The sequence below is a fragment of the Prionailurus bengalensis genome, chromosome A1, assembly GCF_016509475.1.
Source record: "Prionailurus bengalensis isolate Pbe53 chromosome A1, Fcat_Pben_1.1_paternal_pri, whole genome shotgun sequence".
Classification (NCBI taxonomy): Eukaryota; Metazoa; Chordata; class Mammalia; order Carnivora; family Felidae; genus Prionailurus; species Prionailurus bengalensis.
Window position 1 is genome coordinate 32,829,419 of NC_057343.1, and position 7,157 is coordinate 32,836,575.

General features: G+C 34.9%; 1 pseudogene; it reads left to right on the plus strand.

Moving 5' to 3' along the window:
- Positions 1–5,032, plus strand: part of LOC122477799 — an 80,832-nt pseudogene extending 75,800 nt beyond the window's left edge.
- Positions 5,033–7,157: the final 2,125 nt, after the last annotated feature.

Sequence of the window (7,157 nt, forward strand, 5' to 3'; positions counted from 1 at the left end):
AATAACGTCACATTCACAGGTTCTGGTGGACATGAATTTTGGAGGGCACACTATTCAGCTCAGTAATGAAACCACTCAGTCACAAGCAGAACTAGATAACTGTGACTTCTAGTTGGATAAGGACGTAAGAACCCCATAAAACCAAGAGAAAGCTGCTAAATTCTGCATAATTTCCTCTCAGTAACTTCATTTATAATAAATATTTCTTGTCTTTGGTAAGGAGTGAAAAAGGGAGAAATACAATAAACTTTTGGAGAAAAAAAAGAATCCATTCAGAGGAATTGATAATACAGTCAATTAAAGAAAAATCTACTGTCTTTGAAAATAATTTTAATGTGGTATAAGGGCCACAGAATCAAATTTTTCTGGTTGTGTTAACAGATAAATTGTTGTTGAATCCAGTGTCCATGCTCAAAACCAAATTAAGAACTTCTGTAAAGGGGCATATAAGTGGCTCAGGCAGACTTTGGCTCTGGCCGTGATCTCACAGTTCATGAGTTGGAGCCCAGAGTCGGGCTCTGTGCTGACAGCTCAGAGCCTGGGGCCTGCTTCAGATTCTCTGTGTCCCCCCTCTCTCTTCCTCTCCCTGATCCCTGGCTCGTGCTCTGTCTCTCTCAAAAAATAAATAAACGTTAATTTTTTTTTAAAGAGCTTCTGTAAAAATTAAGGGACTTTTCTTGATGGGGGGAGAAAGGAATTCTCTAACCCTATCCCACCATTCTATAGGTAATGGAGTTTCAAAGAAATTTCCGCACTTTTCAAACTAACCCCTGAGTCCCCAATTTACCACCTATTGGCACAGTGGCTTTGGGCAAGTTGTTTTATCCATGACTGTGCTTTCTATTGTGAGTCTCCATGCATCCCAGCCTTCATTAAAGCATACTCCGTAGTTCGATCTCTGATCGTTTCTGAAGGCCATTAGCCATAAAACTCTTAGTTGTCACCTGAACAACAGTAACTGAATGCCCAGCAGCACTTTAAATTTAATACCATCTATTCCGTAAATTTCATCTTTTTAGCCTGAATCCACATCCTCTCATGTCTCCTAAGGTAATGGCATGCTTTCCTTTAAAGCTTAAAGACATCAGGTCCAATGAACCCATCCCATCAATTTCTTGACAATATCTTTTGATTATATTATTAACAGTTTTGATATTGAAGTGTCTAGCATTTAATGAACACTTTCTACATGTCAATAGCTATTTTAAGCAATATTACATATATATGTGTATGTGTATATTTGTACTATGTATGTGTTATATATGAGAATTATTTAACTCTCAAAAAAACCTTATGAAATAGAAGCTATTAGTCAACATATTCTAATGACTATTTCATATTCTAGATGAAATATATTCTAGATGAAACATGTTCTACTGAAACATATTCTAGATGAAAAAATAATACATACAAAGTCTAGTTTATCTACTCAAGATATACATCTAGTTAGTGAAAAAAAAAGATTCAAATTCAGGCCGGACCTATTTAGAGCTGGAAAACCAAGTAAATACTCCTCATATTATTTATTACAATTTATTGCTCTTTATTCATTTTTACTTATTCTGAAATTTTATCAAATGAATCACCTATCAGTTTCTGCATTAAGCATACATTTTCTTTTGTGATTTTATTCATGATTCTTTCATTTTCATGAGATTGTTCTCCACTGCATTGACATAAATGTTTCCTTTATCCATAAATTTTAATTAACTCAATCCTTTCCCCTTTTAACTCAATCCTGTCCCCTTTCCCGGGAAGTTATAACTTTTATTGTGAACTCATAACATCTGTTATAGTATATTATATCAATTTGTATTATAATAACTAAACTGTTGAAGTTACTAAGTAGTATATGTTCCAAGCACAATGCTTAGCCTTCTACATATATGTCAAACTGTATATTATTTAATTTTCAAACTGTATACCAGGTACTATAATTATTTCTACTTTATAGACAATAAAACTAAAGTTTAGAGTTAAAATAATTTGCCCAACCTCACATTAGGAGTAGAGTCAGGATTTTAAGAGAGAGTTCAGTGCGATCAACTATAACATATTGTGTCTACATGGGAAATGCATGGCCATTGTCCAGAAATTTGAATTCTTTTATGGGAGATATGACAGACAAAGTCTTATAAGTAAAATAAACATGAGTAAAATAAAGTTTCAATAAAGTCCAAATTAATTTATCATTCAAACTGAGACACTTTGGAAAACAAAGTTATGCCGTTGATAATTATGTCAAGTCAACATGTTTATATCCAGATTTGGATTCAGAGTCACCCTGAATAAATGGAACTATAAAGTAGTTCATTGTCAATACATGAAAGTTAGATTTCCTGCATGCAAATCATTCTTGCACCAGTTTCTGAACCTGTACAGAAAGAAGCAGAATATGTTTCCAAATGTCTCAGATTGCCCAGACCTCCATCCAACAGGGATATTTTGGCCTATTCAGAGTTTCTAAGCTTCTATACCTTGGAGACACCTTAGTTAATGTGACTCATTTTTTAGTGAATCTAGAGAAAAACCTTTTATTCACTGTTATTACAAATTTACATTTTACCTTATCAATCTGTCTTATCCACATTTTGGCACAGAGTTTCTAGGATTAAACGCGTGCTTTGTCCTTATTCCTTGCCAAGTTCCTGTTATTACCCCTTATATTTAGAGACCTAACCTGAAACTTTTACCAGTATGATAAGCATACTGTCTCTCTTTCATTGACCAGAGCTTGTTCTCATATTTAGGCTCCTAGATTGGATCTTGTTGATATTGACAAGTCAATTATCAATCCATCTTATTGAGTGTTCACTCATTTGAGAAATAACATTTAGTGCTCAGCTTAACACTCAGAGATCTGCTGATACAATAGCAAACAAGATGGAACCCCTACTAACAAGGAGCTATTACAATCAAGTGGTAAAGACAATAGATACTAAAGTTAACAGCTTCCTCTACCAAACCTCACCTACAAGGCTTTACTTTGAGAGAAAACATTTGCAGTTGGGTCACTTTACTTTGTACCCATATTGCCCTGCTGGACATATTTCATATTGTTCATATATGCTTTCTCCCTGCTACCATGGCAATTTAATTATGCCCCACTACTTTGAGAGAAGCTTAACAGATAGGACTGTATACTTAGTAAGGAATGGTTGAGTCCCAAGTACATAGAAGTTAAAGGACAACTTTTGTTTTTCTTTTGGTTGGTTTTGTATTGCCTATATAAAAGCAAACATATGTCCTCAAATATGAAAAATCACTACAATGTAAACATAGTCAAGAATCTTATTGGTGGAAATTAGAAAATCGTATGTGAACATCTTTAATCCTGGATTTACAGCTTTCACAGTTAACTTCCTAACTTTCAGAAATCTCATTCTCCAAATAGGTAAAATCACTGTATTTTATTTTTTTAAGGTAATGAGACACAAATGCAAAAGTGAATGGAACATCTGTTATAGGCACTGGCATATAATCAAAGTACATTGAACACGGGGGTCCTCATGTGTAATGAAAACAAACCACGGCTGCCTCTGCATCCAGGTACTTGGTGGGTTGCTGCAGAAGCCCTGATGGTGCAGGGTGGCACAGAATTCAAGCAAACCTGACCTAGTTTTTAAGGGAAGACAGAGTGCAACTTTGGGGATCTTTGTATACAGTTGAAAATGAAGAAGTTGGTTTGGCATTGAAGGACCTTGCTAAGGACTCTGACAAGCTAGTAGGTTGCAAAAGTAAAGCAGGAATAGAAGTATGTTAAAGAGCATTTTATAATAGATGTATGTTAAAAAGCAATTGAGCATGAAACAGGAAATGAAAATTATAAGACAATAGGAATTGCCACTGTTGAGTATTTTCACCTCCAAGACTAAGAAAAGGTAAAAAAGCAAAACAAAACAAAAAAAAAACACTTGTTGGAGGACTGGTTGTATATTAAAAGCAGAGAACTGAAGTCTAACAGAGCTGAAACCTTTGGCTTTCAATAAAACTATATCAAAATTTTCATAAATGAGAAAGAACTTCAATTAGGAGAAACACTTAAAGAACGAGTAGTAACACAATGTAAAAACTATAGTGCTCTAACTAAAGCAGTCTGAAGAGGATGTGAGATAAACTTCAGGTTGGAGAAGAAGAGAAAAATAAAGCCAAAATAAAAGAATAAGAAGAATTTGGAGGATTTATAGACTATGAAGATTATCAGAGAGGGTTGAATAAGTGGTAAATCCAGAAACAACATGCAACTAACCAGACAGGCAGAGCAACCAGAATTCCTCCATCAGAAAGAAAAGCCCTTATTTTACCTATGGGATATCATCAGTAGGGCAGAGCTTTCCTGAAAAGAAAATAATATGGAGTAGTCTTGCTTTGTCTGTTGGACACTGACACATTTTCTGAGTGTTGCAGAGAACTGAATAACTATGCAGTGCTCCAGCTGGATACAGCATGGAGCTACTTCTACTTGGAACAACTGGGATGCTTTGAAATTGCAGGAAAAAAAAATAAAATTATCCTAGAACTCCTTTAAAATTGCTGTGATGAAAAACTATCAGAGACTGAACCACATAAAGGAAATTGTGGGAAAGAGAAGGTACTGTTTTTAAGACTTACTTGCTTCGGGGTGTCTGAAATTATCATGACGGAAATGGTGAAGAACCTTGTGAGTATCTCAATAGGGCACATCAACACTTTAAACAGTCCTGTATTGATCTGTCACAAGTTCACAATTTGTTGCAGTTGGGATTTACTGCTGAGGAAGCCTGGCTTGGACTAGGCATGTGACAAGCACATGGATCGGGTAGCCACTCACACTAGCAACCAAAGAGAGGACTTGGCCCAAATAAGAAAAGAGGACAAAGAAGAAAAGACATTAACTGGAGAAAATACTCTTTGAAAGGAATGGGCTACTCCACTATTGTAGCCAAGCATGGCTCTCTATCAGGCCCTGAGGATTGCTCTCAGCAATCACCAGGTGTGTTGGTTAAATGATTCAGATCCTGATACCAACAACCATCAAGAAAGCCCTCAGTAAGGGGTGCCTGTGTGGCTCAGTCGGTTGAGCGTCCAACTTTGGCTCAGATCCTGATCTCATGGTCTGCGAGTTTGAGCCCTGCATCAGGCTCTGTCAGAGCCTGGAGCCAGTTTCAGATTCTGTGTCTCCCTCTCTCTCTGCCCCTCCCCTGCTCATGCTCTGTCTCTCTCTCTCTGTCAAAAATAGATAAACATTAAAAAAAATTTTAAGAAGCCTTCTGTAAAATATTAGCCAGTTGGTGCATATGGGCCTTGACATGGTAGCATCATTCTGAATTTCTAATTTTGACAGTTGTATCTTCAAGTCCAAAAATCTTCACAAAGAATTTTCCTTATTTCGGGTTCCATTTAAGAAATATTAGTGTTTGTCTAGACACTTCATAATAGTCCCTCTTAATATATTTAACTTTGTCATGTTAAAAAATGGTAAAATAATCAAAGCAGATTCTCTCTCTTTCAAATCTATGACTTAAATTATATTATGTATGGCAAAACTTTATAGTATATCTAGCCAAAAGATGGTTTTAAAAATATGAATATTTTGTGAGAAATAAAAATGCAAATAATATTTGAATCAAATTATGATTACTTCAAATGAATAAAGATATTTAAATGTAAACAGTTGCTCATCTAGTTTCTATGTTGGCACTAAAAATGCATAATTTTATTTGCCTCTGAATTTCAATGTTTAGTTACTATAATAAATTACTATTACATAATTTTTCCATTTCCAATTTGTGGCGGCAAATAAAACATTAAATATAATCCATGTATTCTTTTTGGTTTACTTATCTATGTATATATTTTGATTCAAATTCCTAATATTTTTAAATCATCTAAAAAATTAAATAATAGAACTATTTCTTTTATTTCTTCTACAGAACTTGATGGCTATGGATTTTGTGCACTTAGCCTGTTATGCAAGATGGGATTTTTAGAAATTATGATTTTAATATATGCAGACCATCCTCAATTGAGAATAGGTGGGGTTCTAAAAAAATTGAATTGTGTGAAAGTTTCAACAATGCATGGAACACATGATCTCAAATTAGCAATGTTATATACGAGGCTGAAATGTTTATTATTTTGCCTACCAAAGTTATTATTTCACCTCAGTAATAAACTGGAGCCATAGTAATGTGTTCTATGCCTTCAAACGTAAGCAACCAGAATGAATTTCTTTCTATGATAAAATATATTCTTAAATTTAGCAAGAATAGTCACTCTGTAGCTCATTAATCACTAATCCCCAACAGGTCTCTCCCTGATAAACCCTCAAGCTCCTTTTGCTGACCTCTGCCATCCTGGCTACATGTTGACTAGCAAGGGCAGGCACAGAGGTTATAGAGGAAAATGAATCATAGGCACCAGGATTTTGAATATAGGAGTAGACTGATATCCGGGAAGATAGAGAAAGGAAAAATGGGTCAATATTGAGAACAGATCTCTTTCACCTTTCTCAGAATATCTCTTCACTTGCCTCTTCACTTTCTCAGAATATCTCTTCACTTGCTTTCCTTTTCCTTTCCACTCACACTCCCAAAGATGACCACAGTTTCCTCTACTATTATCCTTGGTTATTATTAGGCTCTTGTTCATTTTAGCGCCTTTATTCAAAACAGTTGTCACTGAAGTTTTTAATTAAAATTTCTTTTTCAAAGCTAGAGCATGGCCTTTAAAGTTTTTGTTTCATTTTCTATTATAATAAATAGCAAAGAGGAAATGAAAGTATCTTAAACCTTGAACTCCTTCTTTTTAGTCATATAATCTATATATAAAAAGGTATCATTTGTCTTTATGAAAAAAAATTATTTAATACAATTTGTTTGGGCACACAGCAGTTCTAGGCATTTTCTTATGGGGAATCTGGATAGTCTCAGATGTTCTCCATATGTCCTAAATTCTTCTTTTGGAACTAGGTGTCTGGGCCAGGGATATTTTTCTCATGGAGTTGGCTGTATCACAGGATAGAAATCCCAACTGCTCATGCACTTTCTAGCCATTGGTCAACTTATACTTGCTAACATTCAATTGGCTAAAGCCAATTATTTGCAAAATTCAAAGTCAGGGGGTGGAAAAATATCTTCAACATTTTAAATGGGATAAACATCAAAGTCAAATAGTGA